The following is a 20,671-nucleotide window of genomic DNA, read 5'->3' on the forward strand; positions in this document are numbered from 1 at the left end:
TGCAGATGATGATTGCAGCCATGAAATTAAAAGACGCTTACTCCTTGGAAGGAAAGTTATGACCAACATAGATAGCGTATTACAAAACAGAGACATTACTTTGCCAACAAAGGTCCATCTAGTCAAGGCTATGGTTTTTCCAGTGGTCATGTATGGATGTGAGAGTTGGACTATAAAGAAAGCTGAGTGCCAAAGGATTGATGCTTTAGAACTGTGGTGTTGGAGAAGACTCTTGAGAGTCCCTTGGACCGCAAGGAGATCCAACCAGTCCATCCTAAAGGAGATCAGTCCTGGGTGTTCATTGGAGGGACTAATGTTGAAGAAGAAACTCCAATCCTTTGGCCACCTGATGCGAAGAACTGACTCATTGGAAAAGACCCTGATGCTGGGAAAGATTGAGGACAGGAGGAGAAGGGGATGACAGAGGATGAGATGGTTGGATGGCATCATTGAGTTGATGGACATGGGTTTAGGTGGACTCCAGGAGTTGGTGATGGACAGGGAGGCCTGGCATGCTGCAGTTCATGGGGTCACAGAGTCAGACACAACTGAGCGACTGAACTGAACTGAGGTTGGTCATAGCATTTCTTCCAAGGAGCAAGTGTCTTTTAATTTCATGGCTGCAGTCACCATCTGCAGTAATTTTGGAGCCCCGCAAAATAAAGTTTCTCACTGGTCCCATTGTTTCTGCATCTATTTGACATGTGATGGGACCAGATGCCATGATCTTCGTTTCCTGTATGCTAAGTTTTAAGGCAACTTTTTCACTGTCATCTGTCACTTTCATCAAGCGTTTCTTTAGTTCTTCTTCGCTTTCTGCCATAAGGATGGTGTCATCTTGAATACCTTAGGTTATTGATATTTCTCCCATCAATCTTGATTCCAACTTGGGCTTCATCCAGCCTGGCATTTCTCATGATGTACTCTGCATATAAGTTAAACAAGCAGGGTGACAATATACAGCCTTGACATACTTCTTTTCAGATTTGGAACTGGTCTGTTGTTCCATGCCCAGTTCCATGTCTTGACCTGCATACAAATTTTTCAGGAGTCAGGTCAAGTGCTTTGGTATTCTCATCTCTCAAAGAATTTTCCAAAGTTTGCCACACAGTCAAAGGCTTTGGTGTAGTCAATAAAGCCGAAGTAGATGTTTTTCTGGAATTCTCTAGCTTTTTTGATGATTCAATGGATGTTGGCAATTTGACCTCTGGTTCCTCTGCCTTCTTTCTACATCAAGTTTGAACATCTGGAATGTCACAGTTCATGTACTGTTGAAGCCTGGCTTGGAGGATTTTGAGCATTACTTTGCTAGCAGGAGAGATGAATGCAATTTTGTGGTCGTTTGAAATTGTTTGGCATTGCCTTTCTTTTGGACTGGAATGAAAACTGACCTTTTCCATCCCTGGGGCCACTGCTGAGTTTTCCACAGTTGCTGGCATGTTGAGTGCAGCACTTTCACAGTATCATCTTTTAGGATCTGAAATAGCTCAACTGGAATTTCATCACCTCCACTAGCTTTGTTCATAATGATGCTTCCTATGGTCCACTTGACTCTGCATTCCAGGAAGTCTGGCTCTAGGTGAGTGATCACATCATTTTGGCTATCTTGGTGTTGAAGATCTTTTTTGTATAGTTCTTCTGTGTATTCTTGCCACCTCTTCTTAATATCTTCTGCTTCTGTTAGGTCCATACCATTTCTATCCTTTATTTTGTCCATTTTTGCATGAAATATTCCCTTGGTGTCTCTAATTTTCTTGAAGAGATCTCTATTCTTTCCCATTCTATTGTTTTCATCTATTTCTTTGCATTGATCACTGAGGAAGGCTTTCTTATCTCTCCTTGCTATTCTTTGAAACTCTGCATTCAAATGGATATATCTTTCCTTTCTTCCTTTGCCTTTAGCTTCTCTTCTTTTCTCAGCTATTTGTAAGGCCTCCTCAGACAACCATTTTGCCTTTTTGCATTTCTTGGAGATGGTCTTGATCCCTGTCTCCTGTACAATGTCATGAACCTCTGTCCATAGTTCTTCAGGCACTCTGTCTAACAGATCTAAACCCTTGAATCTATTTGTCACTTCCACTGTATAATCATTAGGGATTTGATTTAGGTCATGCCTGAATTGTCTAGTGGTTTTCCCTACTGTCTTCAATTTACGTCTGAATTTGGCAATAAGGAGTTCATGATCTGAGCTGCAGAGAGCTCCTGGTCTTGGCTTTGTTGACTTTATAGAGCTTCTCCTTCTTTGGCTGCAAAGAATAAAATCAATTTGATTTCGGTATTGATCATTTGGTGATGTCTGTGTGTAGTCTCTTCTTGTGTTGTCAGAAGAGGGCGTTTGCTATGACCAGTGTGTTCTCTTGGAAAAACTCTGCTAGTGTTTGCCCTACTTCATTCTGTACTCCAAGGCAAATTTGCCTGTTACTCCAGGTATCTCTTGACTTCCTACTTTTGCATTCCAGTCTCCAATAATGAAAAAGGACATCTTTTATTGTGTGTTAGTTCTAGAAGGTCTTGTAGGTCTTCATAGAACCATTCAACTTCAGCTTCTTCAGCATTACTGGTTAGGGCATAGACTTGGATTCTATGATATTGAATGTTTTGCCTTGGAAATTAACAGAGGTCATTCTGTCGTTTTTGAGATTGCATCCAAGTACTGCATTTTGGACTCTTTTTTTGACTATGATGATTACTTCATTTCTTCTAAGGGATTCTTGCCCACAGTAGTAGATTTAATTGTCATCTGAGCTAAATTCACCCATTCCAGTCCAGTTTACTTCACTGATTCCTAAAATGTTGATGTTCACTCTTGCCATCTCCTGTTTGACCACTTCCAGTTTGCCTTGATTCATGGACCTAACATTTCAGGTTCCTATGCAATATTGCTCTTTACAGCATCGGACTTAAGTTCCCACCAGTCCCATCCACAACTGGGTATTTTTGCTTTGGCTCCATCCCTTCATTCTTTCTGGAGTTATTTCTCCACTGATCTTCAGTAGCATATTGGGCACCTACCAACCTGGGGAGTTCATCTTTCAGTTTCCGATCTTTCTGCCTTTTCATACTGTTCATGGAGTTCTCAAGCCAAGAATACTGAAGTGGTTTGCCATTTCCTTTTCCAGTGGACCACATTTTTTCAGAACTCTCCACCATGACCCGTCCATCTTGGGAGGCCCTACATGGCATGGCTCATAGCTCCATTGAGTTAGACAAGGCTGTGGTTCATATGATCAGTTTGGTTAGTTTTCTGTGATTGTAGTTTTCATTCTGTCTGCCCTCTGATGGATAAGGGTAAGAGGCTTATGGAAGCTTGCTGATGGGAGAGACTGATTGATAGGGAAATTAGTGAAACAAGCAACTAATATCTGGGTAAATGGTTTCTAATTGTTTTAGAGAATTCTTACAAAGTGAAAGGGCTCCCCTGGTAGCTCAACTGGTAAAGAATCCACCTGCAATGTAGGAGACCCTGGTTCAATTCCTGGGTGTGGAAGATCTTCTGGAGATGGGATAGGCTACCAATGCCAGGATTCTTGGGCTTCCCTGGTGACTTAGACGGTAAAGAATCCACCTGCAATGCGTGAGACCTGTTTAGATCTCTGTGTTGGGAAGATCCCCTGCTGGAGGGCATAGCAACCCATTCCAATATTCTGGTATGTGTCTGCTCAGTATTCACATTTCAATTTTTCTTTCCACCTATATTAGTGTTTTCTTATAATTTGAAGAAATCCTCTTTCAATTACCATGTCAGTGACTAGTTAACTTCGTAACTATGTAGGTTCTCTTTGAGAACAGTTGGGGTAATATTTATCCAGCTGGAGTATAGAGTTTGGTGGAGTTCAGGTTAGCTGACTGCACATTCTCTTCGTAGTCTTTACCAAATGTCTTAGGTTTTTCAAATTTTTATTTTTAAAAAATCAAGTTATTTGAAAAAATGTCTAGCACCTCTGTTCTCCCATCTGGAACCCAGAGATACTCAGAAGTTACGATGTAATGGTATTTCAACAAAGGATAGCTTTACCATTCTGTTCCCCCAGTCTTGCTGGACAGTGAGAGCATAAGAAAAATATTAACAGACATTGGCCAGGTATTTTTTCTCCTTTGCTACTTTGAGTTTTATGTCTGAGAAGGCTAATTAGGACCTGACATAAGACGGGCTGTTTTTCTAATTCTGTAACCCTTTTTGATTCCTTTGATTTAAGTTTTTGTACAAGGAACTGCACTCCCTTCTATAACTTAATTATTTTTTCCCCTTAAGTCTACTTGCAGTGTGGGGTGAACATTCAATATGAGGGGATTCCTGCCTATAGAAATAAGCATTGCAAACTTCACATCTGGGCTGAGAATTGGAAATATTGGGAAACACATTCCAGGCATACTTTCACAAACTCTTCAGCCTCCACACTGTGCAACTGCTGCATTTATATTTTATGCATATAGATATATACTGTTTAATAATTTATAGAGCTGGATACACTTGCTACAAGGCGATGTGATGTTCTCATTTGATCTACTTTGGTAGAATCACTTTCTGTCAGAGAATTTACTGCAGTCATGGGCCCAGTAAATATTTAATAGCATTAGAGACATCAGAATCTATTTTTCTTTGAAGAGTGCTTAATTATGTCAATTTCCCATGATGAGATGCTAAAGTCAGTGCTATTTAAATTTGTAGTAACTGGGTGGAGGTGGAGAAGTCTTGCATGAGGCTCCCCTCCCACAAGAAGTTAATGTATGTGAATTTAACAAGGTATTCAGGCAGAACTTCAGCCTCATTAATTTGGGCCACACAAATTAAATATTTGTAATACTTCAAATGTGCTTGAGCTAAAGTTTACTTAACACTATCAGGAAAGATCGGCTAAGCTGCATGGGCACGTAAACAACACAGAGGGAAAAAGTTCAAACAGCTTTTCCTGTGTCCTCTCTTTCCATGTATTTTTGTAGGTATTATTTGCCTACATATTAGATACAATCATATGTTGATATTTGATGACTGTTATGAAAAAGAGCAATTTCATATGGGTCAACTTATGAGCTTTAATCACTTTAGCACAAAAACTCTGATGATGAAATAAACATCATCTCTGTCAGTTCTTTCCAGTTGGTGACAAACCAGGCTATACTCTTGATACATTTTTCATACATTACCACTAAAATCTCCTAAGCCAAGACCTTAGCTGATGAAACAGTTGATAGGATAAGCAACCCAGTTCCATTTGGCTTTCCAAATAACTACACGCATTTGGCCTCAAGAGTGAGAGTTATAACTTGCAATTCTTAGTAAAGTCAGAACATATGGCTTCTCTCTGAATAAACTATAACAGGGTTCTCTGTGCATGATCACAGCTTTCACTCAAATGTCTTATTGCAGTAATTTTTACATCGTCTAAAGAGGGAATTTTTTAAAATTTGTATTGTCTTCTGGACACAAAACAATATTAAAATTTTAGAATAATTGCCTTTGGAGAAGTTTGTTTATAGAAATGTAGTTATAATTAATCTAGAAAACAAAACACATAAACTTCGTTTAAAACACTTTTATATTATTGAGTACTAAGTATTTTGGCTTCCCTGGTGGCTCAGGCAGTAAAGTGTCTGTCTGCAATGCAGGAGACCTGGGTTCGATCCCTGGGTTGAGAAGATCCCCTGGAGAAGGAAATGGCAGCCCACTCCAGTATTCTTGTGTGGAGAATCCCATGGATGGACGAACCTGGTGGGCTGCAGTCCATGGGGTCGCAAAGAGTAGGACACGACTGAGCAACTTCACTTCCTTTCACTTTCACTAAGTATTTTCTGTTTAATAATAATAATTGAACACAATATTTGAAATGAAAGAGAGTTGTATTTCCAATTACATGTTTCAATTATCTGTGTACTAACTTGAAGATTCTTTAAATCACAGAAGTAAAGGAGTAGATAATATCAAATTTACCAATCCAACATCAAAGATCAAACCAGTCAGTCCTAAAGGAAATCAACCTGAGTATTCATTAGAAGGGCCAATGCTGAGGCTGAAGTTCCAATACTTTGGCCATCTGATACAAAGAGCTGATGCATTGGAAAAGACCCTGATGCTGGGAAATATTGAAGGCAAAAGGATAAGGGGGCAGCAGAGCATGAGAAAGTTGGATAGCATCACCAACTCAATGGACATGAATTTGAACAGACACCAGGAGATGGTGAAGGACAGAGGAGGCTGGCATACTGCAGTCCATGGGGTCACAAGGAGTTGGACACAACTTAGCAACTGAACAATAACAGCAATAATTTGCATTGTTAATCTCTTTACCAAGTGGTGCGTTCATTTAAGGCAGAGAAAATCTCATGTACATTTTCAGATCTTTCAAATACCTATCAGGTACAAACTCAGTGATTTTGTGCAAACGGAATTGTATGAATTTGTTCCATCAAATTACATACTTCTATGTATAATATATCAGGGACTCATATTTGGCCCATCTGTGCATTTTATGCCCTTGACCACAAAGTGGGTGCAACAAGAGACAAGAGACCCACACTGGGTCAATCGGGCTTACTTATGTGATTTTTGCTAGAATTGTTGGCAAAAAGAATCATCTTTTTTGTACCTTACTATAATGCAGTTCACCATAACTCTTTCAAAGAATATTTGCAAAACTCCTACCAGGCCTTACATACCACAAATGGAAAGTTTCCCTGAGAGAAAAATGGGATGAAAATCAAAGACTGATGATATTACTTGAACATCAGAAGTTAGCTGCCAGTGAAGGCCATTTATAAAGTTTATACATCTATAGTTTATATATTTATAAACATATAAAGATAGTTTATAAATATATAAAGATAATCTATAAATATGTAGTTTGCTGAGTTGTCAATGGTAACAAAGTATCTGAAAAATATGTTTTCTGAAATTAAGTTTAGGTATTATTCAGACAACTTTATTATCTCTTAGACCCAACTCATCATTCTGAGGAGATAAGGCTTAGGAATCACATCACCCATGCATCTATGCATTTGACTAATGCAGTTTCAGTTATTGGTACATAGACACACTCACACGTACACATATACATCTCACATATATATTCATCTGTATATATTCATGACTAAAATTTAAATTGTTCAGGTAATTTTGCTTGTCCCACATGAATGTGAAGGGGGAGTTGTAAATCTGTACCCCCTCAGACGATTTTAGTTTGTCTAGTCCTCTCATAATAAAAGCAGTTATATTAATGATTGTATATAAGGATTTTTCATATAATGTGTTTCACTTATTGAGGAATTATGATTTGAAAACTTTCCCTTGAATCACTGAAACTTTGCTTATCATAGCAAAAAGTATTGGTGTTACATAAATGGCCACTACTTTCATAAACTACAATATCCCTATGGCCTTTATATACCTAGATAGCCTCTAAAATTGAGAAATATACTGAAATAAACTGGTGAATGCTGAATGAAGCTTAAACATCAGAATAAGCATGTATGAGTCTGTTTTTTAATAGGATATGTGTATATTCAAACTCCTAATTTTCACATATAAATTCACCACTACACACACACATGTACGCACAAAGGTCCAAAAGGTACTCTGTAAATATGTCAAGAGTAATTAGCCCTGGGACCCTAAATTGTTTGAAAAAAATTTTAAAGCTATTGTCATTTTCTACAGTACTCCCTTATTATAACTTTTAGTTACGAGAAGGACAATATCCAAGAGACTTGACCCTATGATTCAAGATCAGAAAAAATTGGCTTTACAGAGTAATTTGTACTTTTTTTTCCCAAAATCACTGCAGATGGTGACTGCATCCATGAAATTAAAAGACACTTGCTCCTTGGAAGAAAAGTCATGACCAACCTAGACAGCATATTAAAAAGCAGAGACATTACTTTGCCAACCAAGGTCCATCTAGTCAAAGTCATGGTTTTTCCAGTAGTCATATATGGATGTGAGAGTTAGACTGTAAAGAAAGCTGAGCACCAAAGAAATGATACTTTTAAACTGTGGTGTTGGAGGACTCTTGAGAGTCCCTTGGACTGCAAGGAGATCCAACCAGTCCATCACAAAGAGTTGGACACGGCTGAGCGACTGAAATGAACTGAACTGAACTATTTTCTCAACTTTCACTACATCAATGAAAACCAAAATCTATGCCATACAGGCCATCTGTAGCATACAGTCAGTAAAGAGAGGAACAGGACACTTGACCAAGTTCAAGGCTTCTCCCTTTTCTCTCATTGTTTGTACATGTTTCTTGGTCCTAAATCTTTTTTGTTTATTTTTTAATTGGAGAATAATTGCTTTACCATGTTATGCTGGTTTCTGCTGTACAACAACACAAATTAGCCAGAATTACATATATATATATATACTGTTCAGTCGCTCAGTCATGTCTGACTCTTTGTGACCCCATGGACTGCAACATGCCGGGTTTCCCTATCACCGACTCCTGGAGCTTACTCAAACTTATGTCCATTGAGTTGGCCATGCCATTCAATCATCTCATCCTCTGTCGTCCCCGTCTCTTCCTGCCTTCAATCTTTCCCAGAGTCAGGGTCTTTTTAAATGAGACAGTTCTTTGCATCAGGGGGCCAAAGGATTGGAGCTTCAGCTTCAGCATCAGTCCTTCCAATGAATATTCAAGACTGATTTCCTTTAGGATGGACTGGTTGGATCTCCTTGCAGTCCAAGGGACTCTCAAGAGTCTTCTCCAATACCACACTTCAAAAGTATCAATTCTTCAGCACTCAGCTTTCTTTATAGTTCAATTCTCACATCCATACATGACTACTGGATAAATCATAGCTTTGACTAGACGGAACTTTGTTGTCAGAATAATGTCTCTGCTTTTTTAATATGCTGTCTAGGTTGGTCATAGCATTTCTTCCAAGGAGCAAGTGTCTTTTAATTTCATGGCTGCAGTCACCATCTGCAGTGATTTTGGAGCCCCCCAAAATAATGTCTCTTATTGTTTCCATTGTTTCTCCATCTGTTTGCTATGAAGTGAAGGAACTGGATGCCATGATCTTAGTTTTCTGAATGTTGAGTTTTAAGCCAAATTTTTCATTCTCCTTCTTCACTTTCATCAAGACGCTCTTTAGTTCTTCACTTTCTGCCATAAGGGTGATGTCATCTGCATATCTGAGGTCATTAATATTTCTCCTGGCAATCTTGATCCCAGCTTGTGCTTCATCCAGTCCAGCATTTCTCATAATGTGCTCTGCATATATGTTAAATAAGCAGGGTGACCATATATAGCCTTGACATACTCCTTTCCTGATTTGGAACCAGTCTGTTGTTCCATGTCTAGTTCTCACTGTTGCTTCCTGGCCTGCATATAGGTTTCTCAGGAGGCAGGTCAGGAGGTCTGGTATTCCCATCTCTTGAAGAATTTTCCACAGTTTGTTGTGATCCACATAGTCGAAGGCTTTGGCATAGTCAATAAAGCAGAAGTAGATGTTTTTCTGGAACTCTCTTGCTTTTTCAATGATTCAGCGGATGTTGGCAATTTGATCTCTGGTTCCTCTGCCTTTTCTAAATCCAGCTTGAACATCTGGGAGTTCATGGTTCACGTGTTGCTGAAGCCTGACTTGGAGAATTTTTGAGCATTACTTTGCTAGCGTGTGAAATGAGTGCAATTCTGCAGTAGTTTGAGCATTCTTTGTTACTGCCTTTCTTTGGGATTAGAATGAAAATTGACCTTTTCCAGTCCATATATGTATATATAATATATCTCACCTCCCTCTTAAGCCCCCCTCTCCCTTTCTGTCTGACCCCTTAAGATCATCACGGAGCACCAGACTTGGCTCCCTGTGTTAAATAGCAGCTTCTCACTAGCCATCTTACACATGATAGTGTATATATGTCAATACTAATGTCTCAATTCATCCCAGCCTCTCTTTCCCCTAGTGTGTCCACAAGTCCATTCTTTATGTCTATGTCTCCATTCCTTTCCTGCAAATAGGTTCATCAGTACTGGCTCTAAATCTTTATCATGACCCCAGTTCCATTCAGATTCTTCATAATTCTGTCTGAAGCCTTTTGCTACAGTCTTGTAATTACATTTGACCCTCTTTTGATCTCTACAGCCATCCTAATGGTTAGGCCAGTCTTGTTCGTTCTGTTAAATGTGTGTACTCCAAGATTCCTAACTTTGGGACTGCAAATATAGGCCTGTGAAGTAAATATTATTTTTCAGGAAGAATTTTCCAACACATGCTGAGCACTAAAGAACTGATGTTTTTAAACTGTGGTGTTGGAGAAGACTCTTGAGAGTCCCTTGAATGTCAAGGAGATCAAACCAGTCAATCCTAAAGAAAATCAATTCTCAATATTCACTGGAAGGATTGATGCTGAAACTGAAACTCCAATACTTTGGCCACCTGATGCGAAGTGACTCATTTGAAAAGACCCTGATGCTGGGAAAGAGTGAAGGCAGGAGGAGAGGGGGATGACAGAGTGTGATATGGTTGGATAGCATCCATCCACTCATGGATGGACATGAGTTTGAGCAAGCACCAGGAGTTGGTGATGGACAGGGAAGCTTGGCATGCTGCAGTCCATGGGGTCGCAGAGTCGGACACAACTGAGCAACTGAACTGAAGAAGTAATACTTTGGAAGAGATTATGTATTCCATCCATGCACAAAGTTTTAGCACCTTGTGTATTATCAAATGATAAGCTGACCTCATTTTCTCCCTTATTTAAAATCATCCCTAGGCCTTTCTTGCATTAGATATATCAGTTAACGATATATCATTTATTCTATCACCAAACCTACAATCTGAGAGGTAGATTCTCTCTAGGTATCCTTTCCCCTCATGCCTCGCATTAACTTCTATGTATTTATCCCCCTTCTACTTCCAATTATTCTTATATTTCTCATTTCTACTTTACTTACTTTAGTTTGGAAATGCACCATCTTTCACTCACTTACAGTTGCGTCAGTTTCCACTACCTTTCATTTACCCTCCACATTGTTGCAAATTATCTTACCAAAATATAAATCGGGTTATATCCCTGCTACCTTAAAATCACCCAGCAGCTCGACAGTATTAAGATAAGTAGTCTACAATTTTATATTGTGTATGCTATAAGTCAAAACCAAAAAGAACAAGCACTCTCAGAACATCTATTATTTATTTGTAAGTTATATATATATATATATATATATATATGTATTACGTGTAATGTGCACATTAGAAACCATACACACAAAATATACGACAAAATAAAAGTAAATGTAATTAGGCGATCTCTGTTTTCTTCCAATATGCCATGTCTGAGAGGCTGGCTCACTCTACTTTTGCTGCAGCAGAAGCTAGTTGAGAACCCCCATTTTATGAGCCCTTGCTGTGGGCTCTTCTCAGTTGCTCAGTTGTATCCAATTCTTTGCAATGCCATGGACTATAGCGCGCCAGGCTCCTCTGTCCTTGTAATTCTCCAGGCAAGACTACTGGAGTGGGTATCCATTTCCTTCTCCAGGGACTGAACCGGTGTCCCCTGCATCTCCTGCATTGGCAGGCGGATTCTTTACGGCTAGAAGCCCATGTGAGCCCTTATCCAGCCCTTATTTTTTCAGCCCTTTCAATTAGTCTCCGGTAGATTGTTTTCTCCCCAACTATTTCTTGCTTAATTGTACTCTAAAAGTGACTGCCCTCTAGATAAAGTTGTGTTAGGCTCCTGGTGTTTCTCTCTCCAAGGAAACACTCCTTTCCTTTGTGAACATCATTTGTTCTAGAAAGGTCAGGTGATGATAACCTGGGGGATCACCAGCATCTGGTCCAGAACTGCCTGAGGCCAGCCCTGATGATCTCAGTGTCTCCAAGAAGAAGGCAGAATGCAAGTCTACATCAGCCCCTATCCTTATCTACAGCCCTATTTTTCACTCTGAAAGTAAAAGACCCCTTCCTATTTCCCAGAAAGTGGGGCACAGTCTTGAGGACCTTAGCCTGCTGTGGCCTCCTTTGCCCGGCAAAGTGAAAAAGTTACTTACTCTTTTCTACTCCTCTGAAGCTCTGTCTGCATTTCTATCCAGCAGTGGTGTCCAGAGGTCCGGTTTTAGGCAACACTTTGGAGACCATTGTTTTATTGGAAAAATAGAAACCCTTTCCTATCCATTCCTTTGTGTCATTTTGTACTTGTTCTTCTTTCCTCCTTAACACGGACGGTGACTTATGATTTATAGCTTATGTGTGATAAGATGTGTATAGACGAAGGATTAAGTTTAAGATTAGACTTACACTGAGCCCCTCTGCAGAATATAATACTTTTTTTCTTTTGCCAAGAGCATCCAGTGCATTACTTAGAGTATATAAATTAGTGAATTAATATAATTAAATATGCAAGTTAATATATGAACTTAGATTAAGCTATAAATGTGAAATGTGTTTGTTTGAATTGTTTGCGGTCTGATTATTTTTCTACTTCAAGTACAACATACTCTGTAATTATTTTGTTTTAAAAGATGGGGCTTCCCTGGTGGCTCAGATGATAATGAATTCACCTGCAATGCAGGAGACCTGGGCTCTCTCCCTGGGTTGAGAAGATCCCCTGGAGGAGGGCGGGGCAACCCACTCCAGTATTCTTGCTGGAGAATCCCCATGGACAGAGGAGCCTGGCAGGCTACGGTCCATGGGGTCGCGAAGAGTTGGACACAATTGAGTGACTAAGCACACGAAAAATGGGGAGGGGTGAAATTATGCTTAAAATGATAAATAATCGCCTAGTGCTTTAGAGATATTACTATCAAAAGAAAAAACCCTAATTATAAGTGCTGTTGGTTGCTGTTCCACACTGTGTTCCACTCTTTATGGCCCCATGGACTGTAGCCCGCCAGGCACCTCTGTCCATGGGGATTTTCCAGGCAAGAATACTGGAGTGGGTTGCATTCCTGTCTCCAGGGATGTTTCTGACCCAGGAATCGAACCCATGTCTCCTGCACTGGCAGGCAGATTCTTCACCACTGAGCCATCAGGGAAGCCCAATTACAAATGAAACCCCTCTATTTAGTTGTCAATCACTGTTTACTTTGGAATCAGACCTATTTTGTATGCAGGTAAATCATAAAACTGTGTACTTAGAAAAAAATGAAATTGAATTTCTTTATAATTCTTCTATAGTTTGGATTCTGGTTGTCCCCACAGTATTGTTTTCACTTGTTTATGCTCCTAAGTTTCTGCAAAAGAGATGCTGACAGGAATTAGCATATTTTGAGAAAGATGACTGTGATGTTTTCAAATGTCTAAATCTCTTGAGTTGGGGAGACTGAAGGAACTGAAAGCAAGTTTTCCTTCAGTCACATTTCCTTCATCTCGATGCCGCCTGTTCAACCGTCTTTGCAGAGGATCCATAAGAGCCTTCAACCCAGTTTCAGCAGCGACTCCCTAGGAAGTACTTGGGAAACTATGAAATTTGCAAATTGACACTTGCTCCACAATTTCAGAAAACAGTCTCCCGTGGCGAGTTATAAAAAGGTCTCAAGATGGAGTTGGACTTTATCACCACGCATTTCAAAAAACTGACTTTAGAAATAAATATATATATATATATGTGTGTGTGTGTGTGTGTGTGTGTGTGTGTGTGTGCATATATATATATATTCTGCCAAGCACTGAAAGGGGGTAAACACAGAGAAAGAAAACCCACTTATGTAAAACTTAATGAATTGCTCCAATTTTTGTGAAAGTAAGCAAAATCTGAGGCCATGCATAGGCTAGTGATACAATTTTTCTCTCTCAAGGCAGCTACCGCTGTCCTTTTGGCCAGATTTCTACAAAGAAAACTCATTATTCTTAGGTTTAGCCTTGGAACCCAAGGAGACTTTGTCATTTAAAATTGCATCACCAGTTTCTACCAACTAAGCTTCTGAGTGTGCCATACAGACTCTCTTGTTGGTGTTAATGCTCTGAGACTTTCTACATGAATGGAAATCACTAATCATTAAAGCAGGGAGTTTTTTTTTTTTTTCCTTCCAAAGTGCTTTAAAAACATTCTCCAATCCTCCCAGCTAAAAGCACACTTTATTCCCCTGAAGCTTGTAGTTTCGTTCAGCTGCTCAGTCATGTCCGACTCTTTGCAACCCCATGGACTGCAGCATGCCAGGATTCCATGTCCTTCACCAACTCCGGGAGCTTTCTAAACTCATATCCACTGAGTCAGTGATGGCATCCAGCCATCTCATTTTCTGTCGTCCCCTTCTCCTCCTGCCTTCAATCTTTCCCAGCATCAGGGTCTTTTCTAACGAGTCAGTTCTTTGCACCAAATGGCCAAAGGATTGGAGTTTCAGCTTCAGCATCAGTCCTTCCAATAAATATTAAGGACTGATTTCCTTTAGGATGGACTGGTTGTATCTCCTTGCACTTCAAGGAACTCTCAAGAGTTTTCTCCAACACCACAGTTCAAAAGCATCAATTCTCTGGTGCTCAGCTTTCTTTATAGTCCAACTCTCACATCCATGTATTACTGGAAAAACAATAGCTTTGACTAGATGGACCTTTGTTGGCAAAGTAATGTCTCTGCTTTTTAATATGCTGCCTAGTTGGTCATAACTTTTCTGCCAAGGAGCAAGTGTCTTTTAATTTCATGGCTGCAGCCACCATCTGCAGTGATTTTGGAGCCCAAGAAAATAAAGTCTCTCACTGTTTCCATTGTTTCTGTATCTATTTGCCGTGAAGTGATGGGACCAGATGCCATGATCTTAGTTTTCTGAATGCTGAATTTTAAGACAACTTCTTCACTCTCCTCTTTCACTTTCATCAAGAGGCTCTTTAGTTCTTCGCTTTCTGCCATGAGGGTGGTGTCATCTGTATGTCTGAGGTTATTGATATTTCTCCCAGCAATCTTGATTCCAGTTGGTGCTTCATCCAGCCTGGCATTTTCACATAATGTACTCTGCATAAAAATTAAATAAGCAGGGTGATAGTATATAGCCTTGACATACTCCTTTCCTGATTTGGAACCAGTCTGTTGTTCCATGTCCAGTTATAACTGTTGCTTCCTGACCTACATACAGATTTCTCAGGAGGCATGTCAGGTGGTTTGGTTTTCCCATCTCTCAAAGAATTTTCCACAGTTTGTTGTGATCCACACAGTCAAAGGCTTTGGTGTAGTCAATAAAGCAGAAATAGATGTTTTTCTGAAACTCTTTTGCTTTTTTGATGATTCAGCGGATGTTGGCAATTTGATTTCTCATTCCTCTGTCTTTTCTAAATCCAGCTTGAACATCTGGAAGTTTTCATGGCTCACATACTGTTGAAGCCTGACTTGGAGAATTTTGAGCATTACTTTGCTAGCATATGAGATGAGCGGAATTGTTCAGTAGTTTGAACATTCTTTGGCATGGCCTTTCTTTGGGATTGGAGTGAAAACTGACCTTTTCCATTCCTGGGGCCACTGCTAAGTTTTCCAAATTTGCTGGCATATTGAGTGCAGCACTTTCACAGCATCATCTTTTAGGATATGAAATAGCTCAATTGGAATTCCACCACCTCCACTTGCTTTGTTCATAGTGATGCTTCCCAAGGCCCACTTGACTTCACATTCCAGGATGTCTGGCTGTAGGTGAGTGATCACACCATCATGGTTATCTGGGTCACGAAGATCTTTTTTGTATAGTTCTATATAGTCAGCAAAAATAAGACCAGGAGCTGACTGTGTCTCAAATCATGAACTCCTTATTGCCAGATTCAAACTTAAATTGAAGAAAGTAGGGAAAACCACTAGACCATTCAGGTATGACCTAAGTCAAATCCCTTATGAAGTTTATAGAAGAGTTTGGAATTTGTTTGAACATCATTTTCCCATTGGACTTAGAGTGGATTGATAGTCCGCATATGAAAAGACAAAAAAAAAAAAAGAAGGGGTGGTGGTGGGGTGGGGTTAGGGTCACAAAAAGAGAGAGGAAATAGGGCATATCCAATGAAATATGATGTGTATTATCAAGAAGCTACCATGCATGATGTATTGCTCTCGACACAGTGCCCAATGCAACGGTGAATATGAGAATGTGACAAGGACCAGGAGGAAAGGTTTTGCTGAACTACAATTTATATACTCATAGTTAGATACTGAAAGTAAAAGACATTATGAGAATTTATAGGTTGTAGGTAGCCTTACTCAGATTCAAGTATGAAAGGACATATTGAAGGAGGTGGCATTTGAAAAGGGCCTGAAGGCTGGGTAAACAAAATTGGAAGCACAGAAGGCAGTCTTGACAGAAAGGCAGACGTGAGCCCAGGCATGGAGGAGGATTCAGGAAAGCCTGTCCCGGCGTTCACATGGAACTCTTTGGCTGGAGGTGTAAAAGTGCCTGGGGTGTGAAGTGGAGGTGAGGCTGGCAAAGGAGTGTCTGACTAAGTTAGAGGAGACTCTTCTCTAGCAAGAGGAGGGAGGGCACCATTCAGTAGGTGGTGAGAGTCCTTGAAAGTGTTTTAGCAGAGGAGTGACGCGATCAGATGTCTGCATTACTAACAGCATTCTGCTAAAAGCAGAATTTTACAGCTGTGTTGAGAAATGTGGAGGCTTCATGTTAATGTAAAATGTATCCTTCCTAAGGGCTGTGAAAAAATTCTGACTGAGGTGTAGTACAAATGGATAGCCATGGAGAAGACTGGCTAAGGGGCTTCATTCAAGACCCTTTGTCTATAGTGAGGGAGATGGTATGGCTGGCTCTACCTGAAAGTTTTTTGCAATGACTGATATTGCTCAGTCATCTAAGTTAAACTTACTTGGATTTATCTGGCCTAAGAGAGTTGCTGAAATATTTTAACTGAGAAGGTAGGGATTAAAGAGTGACAGAAAAATCAGTGAGATGTCTTGCTCGAGAGGCAGCTGGTGAAGGGAGAAGCATGAGATGGTGCTCAGAGTACATCCCCGAGGGTTTCTATTCCTTCCCATGCCCTCGACAGGAAAGGCACAGACCAGCCAGCCTACAGGATCTGAGAGTCACTGCAGTAGACAATGCACTGATGCTCTGGACTCTGACCAATTTGACTTCAAGCAATCTTTCAATGCCTCCTCTTAGGATGCAGGCACCAGATAATTAGAATAAAATTGCCAAGTCTCTGCAAGTCCTGCTCTGCCTTGAGATCAGGGTAGATCTCAGATAAGGATCTTGGGAAATGTTTGAACTGCTCCCCATTCATCAACGTCCTATGGCTTACACCCTTGACTGACCCAAATCTCCTCTTTAAATAACTCATTTCTGTGCTTACTCTTACATTCTTGGTTTTTCTGGCCAAGGACTCTACAACTATTGACAAATGGAATATTGCCTGCCACATCAGTATACAAGGGATATCACAGTCATCAGCAATCACAGCCCTCCAATGTCAGCTGGTGAGTTCTGAGGAAACACTGGAAGGAAAGAATATCTGCCATCTAGCAATCCTCAGGCTGCAGCCACTCTCTGTGGTGAGCCCTGAGGAAGCTCAGGATGGGAAAGCACAGGACACTGGCCCCAGATAGCTGAGGAACACATCAAAAGAAAGACTTCACAGAGCCCAAACTCCTGAATCTTCCCATACATAGAAAAGTGCTAAATTCCTTAACTTGGGATATCTGGTTTTCTTTAAGAAAAATCTTTTGACGTTCAAACTACCTGTCCTTTGTTGCAAAACTTCTATTTAACCTGGCGCCCTTGCTTTATCTCCTCAGAGTAGTTCTCCCAGGATTACTTGAGATGCTGTCTCCTGGGCTCAAAGTCCTAAAATTCCAGCTGAATAAGGCATATGACTCTCAAGTTTTAGGTTGTGAATACTTTTAAAGTCAACACTTTTCTAACTGTGGTACTATCCAATTAATCTCTCTTCAATAAGGTAATACAGCTTCTCAGATCATGTCCTTCCTCTTACCAGACAGATGTTAATTCAGTAAGACAGGTGTGGGTCCAGGATTCTATACTTTTGAGAAATGTTTTACCTAGTCCTGATGCAGCAATTCACAGAATCACTGCTTTAGATTCTAAATTGCATACAGGTAAGTATCAAGTGAGGCTTCCCTGGTGGCTCAGCAGTAAAGAACCTTCCTTCAATGCAGGAGCTGCTGGAGACATGGGTTTGATCCCTGGGTCGGGAAGATCCCCTGGAAGAGGGCATGGCTACCCACTGCAGCATTCTTGCCTGGAGAATCCCATGGACAGAGGAGCCTGGAGAGAAATTGTCCATAGGGTCACAAACGGTCTGACACAATTAAAGCAACTTAACACACAGCACAAATATTAAGTACATTTGTTTACCACTATGTTCCCGTGCCTAACAAAGTGCTTCTTACAAAGAAAGGGCTTAACGTATGTTTACTGATAAAATGAATGAATAGATGTGTCGACCTAAAAAATATTCGCAACCTAAAAGTTGAGAGTCGTGTTTTACTCTGTGGAACTTTTTAGGACCTCAAGCCTGAGAGACAGCATCTCAAATAACCCTGATAGAACTGCTCCCAGGAAATGAGGCGAGGAGCCAGGTTATGCAGAAATTTTGCAACAAAGGGCAGGTAGTCTGAACATCAAAAGAGTATTGCTAGTTAAAGAAAATTAGATAACCCAAGTTAAGGAATTAGGGAAGATGTAAGAATCTGGGCTCACTGAAATCATTCCCTTCATATGCACCTCACCTATCCAGGGCCAGTATCCTGAATTTCTAACATCCTGAGCTTCCTTGGAGCTCACTAAAAGAAGTAGCAGGAATTGGATGGCTGCAAGATCACAGGCATTCTTCTCCTTCCTGGGTCCTCTTAGGGATCACCAGCTCACACTGGAGGGCTACAATTGTTGGCGACTGTGACACCCTTGTTTACTGATATGGCAGGGAATATATCATTTCTCAGATGAATGAGTGAATAACTATTTGAAACACATGGGCTGCAGAATTTTCTTCCTACCTTTGCCCCTGGATCTTATATATGGGATCTTGGCCTGAGATCAACTGAAATTTCAAACATGTGAAATTTCAGACACAAAATTTCAAACACATCTAGTTTTAGAATTGATAAACATTTAGAACGTGGTTTACGCAGGACACATTTGTCAATGTGAGAAGAAAGTGACTGTTGGGTCTTTCTTAGAAAGGAGAAACAGCAAAGGTCAGAGCAGGATGATACTGACCCACAGTCAGAGTGGCCTCAAAGAGAAGCTGAAGTTGTTTGCAGGATGGGCACAAGCAAAAAGTCAGGAAAAGGAATTTTTTAAAAAACCTTGTGTTTCTGTGGAAGTTAGCATGATTTTACCAGAGGAAGACTTCAGTGAATATAGGGCTATTTTAGCACCATACAATTAAGAGTTGGAAGTGTCAAGAGTTAAGAGCCTTGGAATGTACATGAATGAGGTAAAAGGTGACAGAAATAGCAATGACAGTAATAAGATATTAGATGGCCAAGGAAAGTCATGAAAAGACCAGAGAAGAATAAAATCATGTAAAATAACCCCTGAGAATCCTTAAGTCACTTCACTGGGAATTTTGTAGACTTGAATTAATCAAAAGCAGCACATTAGTGTAATGTGATTTAACCATGTTGCTATATGATGTCATTATACACCCGTAACTGATGTACCCTGGGGACATTTGGATTGTGTATACAGTCACTGGGGGTGTAACCATCTCTCCCACCCACCTCTCCAAATTTCTCTAGCTATTTTCATTTCAGTATCTATTCTGCTTAGTTTAAGTAGTGGGTGCACAAAAATCCCTAAATAAGTTATATATATTCACCAAAATCTTCATAAATTTCCTAAGTCCTCAAGAGTTAGGAAGGGACTGCAGCGTTATGTCAGGATCCCCCCACCCCCCAAACAGCCTTTGGAGATGACTAACAAATCGTGCAATGAATCTGTTCATTTGTTCCTTTGCTGTTGATGGTTCTGTGTAAACTACAATATTCTGTTCCTCTCTTGGGTGGAAATCAGAACCCGGGCATCATGAAGTTCTGAAGCATAAGCCCCCCGAAAATACGCTGCCCAGGCTCATGCTGCCCTCTGTGTGGTTACTTCTGTCTCCATTAAGGACTTAGAGTATCCACATGGAGAGTGACAGTTATATTACCTAGAACTGCTAGTGTTACAACATTAGTCACTTTTAGCAACAGCTTGTCTGGTCCCCTCTTCTTTACCCTCTTCTAGAGAAGACCACACCCAGCACCTGAAGCTTAAAGATGAGATCAGATGGACGGCAGTGTAATAGTCACCGTCACTCACAGCCCAGGGTGGGAGAACATGCGGGGCCACACCCAGGGAGCTGCACCTGGGAATAGAGTGAGCCAACAGCTACTGAGGAGGCAGGCTTCATAGTAACGGGAGGACAAGGTGACCCTGAGTTCTCACAAGAGGATGTGATTGGATTGTTTGAATAATTCTATGGCATGGCAGAGTTAAAGCATGCCACTCAGGGATAAGTAGGCACCCTGACTTCTCTTCATGACACAGAGTTGTTTGCTAGAGGACCTTCCTGTGGGAGTAGAATTGGAGCAGGGGGAGCAGGTGGTGGAGTCATTTGAGGTCCTCCTGGTTCCAGATGGCAAGGCAGAATTTAATATTGAGTATCTGTTACAGTTGATACCAACTGAATGCTTCAGTTCAGTTCAGTTCAGTCGCTCAGTCGTGTCTGACTCTTTGCGACCCCATGAATCACAGCACGCCAGGCCTCCCTGTCCATCACCAACTCCCAGAGTTTAATCAAACTCATGCCCATCGAGTTGGTG

This window comes from Cervus canadensis, chromosome 11 (genome assembly GCF_019320065.1).
Source record: "Cervus canadensis isolate Bull #8, Minnesota chromosome 11, ASM1932006v1, whole genome shotgun sequence".
NCBI classification, from domain to species: Eukaryota; Metazoa; Chordata; class Mammalia; order Artiodactyla; family Cervidae; genus Cervus; species Cervus canadensis.